Here is a 1,429-nt window from a genome sequence, read left to right as displayed (position 1 = left end):
TGATGATGATGATGATGATGATGATGATGATGATGATGATGATGATGATGATGGAGGAGCTGTGCACTGATTGCACGATAACAATATGGTGATTACCTGAGAGTCTCCAAAAGAGGTGATAAAAAAACAATGAGGAAACCTGGCAAGATGTGAATGGCAAAAACTGAGGAGATGAAGCAGAGTCTGAAGACAACGAACGTCTGCCACTATGCCTAATTGGCGTGCTATAAATTTTGTGACCAAACAAAGACATCTGCGAGTTGCCATAATCTTGTCCGCGATGTCGATAGGCCGAGAACTGTTGCCAGTTTGCCCCGATCGCTGACCGCGTTATTTGGCCCGTGTTGGCTAACTTTTATTAAACTCATAAATTACCGGAGTGAGGCGGGAGTCGTGCGCCGGGTTCTGGTCTTGGCCAAAGATAAATCGAGCGTGCAGACGTTTCTCGGTCGTCAGGATCTTTTGTTGCGTCCCTTGATTGTTCGCGAGACCTCATCAATATTATTGCCGGTGTGCACTGACTTTCTCCTCCCGACGATGATTATAAAATGCCAGAAAATCTGGCCTCTGTACGCTGCGTTACCTTTCCGCACGTGAGGGAGTAATCTTCCTGGCTTTCCTTCCTTCCGTCCTTCCTTCCTTTCTTTCTCTCTTTCTTTTCGCTCTTTGCGTTGGGGGTCCCTACCTTACTCATCACCGGTGTCTGTGTGGTGTAGTGGTTAGGTGAAGAGCTGTCACACTCAGAGGATCTGAGGTAGACTCCCGTGTTGGAAGAATTCTTTTTAAAGCGTGTTTCTCGGTTATTTTTCAGGGGTTTTGTATCCCTGTCAGCCTTATTTGGCCCTGACAGGGAGGCTCGAAGTCTGCTTCATAAGCAATCTATATTATTTTTGTATCGATGAGCTTTGTAAAAACGCATACATTTATTTAACAACAGAAGCATACGCATTGTTTTTCACATAGTGCTGTGGTGTTCTCGTTGAGTCAAAGATAGCTTGTCGTAGACAGGCGACAGCAATGATTCTGGGTGACAGTGCGACCAGGTTCTTATTTGAATTTAAAATGGAGTCAAGCACGCACATAGCGCAGGCGTGCACAGCGAAACATGCACATGGCAAAACAATTTGTAGGTCCCGATTTAAAAAGAAGTACATGTACACACTATTGTTGTTTGTCTTTTTAAAACACGTAAGTAGCAAAATTTACACATAACGAAAAGATCTCCGCGTCCAGCCGATTATGTTATGTAAGTGCTCGCCACCTGTGTGTGTGTGTGAGACTACTATGTTTTATTGTTTATGTTTTCCCTAATGTTGGCGCAGTTGTGTTGTGTTCCTTGTCGTTGTCAGCTCTGTTGTCCGTGTTGTTGGTGTTTATCTATCTATCTATCTATCTATCTATCTATCTATCTATCTATCTATCTATCTAT

The sequence above is a fragment of the Aplysia californica genome, unplaced genomic scaffold (genome assembly GCF_000002075.1).
Source record: "Aplysia californica isolate F4 #8 unplaced genomic scaffold, AplCal3.0 scaffold00826, whole genome shotgun sequence".
Taxonomy (NCBI): Eukaryota; Metazoa; Mollusca; class Gastropoda; order Aplysiida; family Aplysiidae; genus Aplysia; species Aplysia californica.
Note: the sequence above shows the minus strand (reverse complement) of the source record.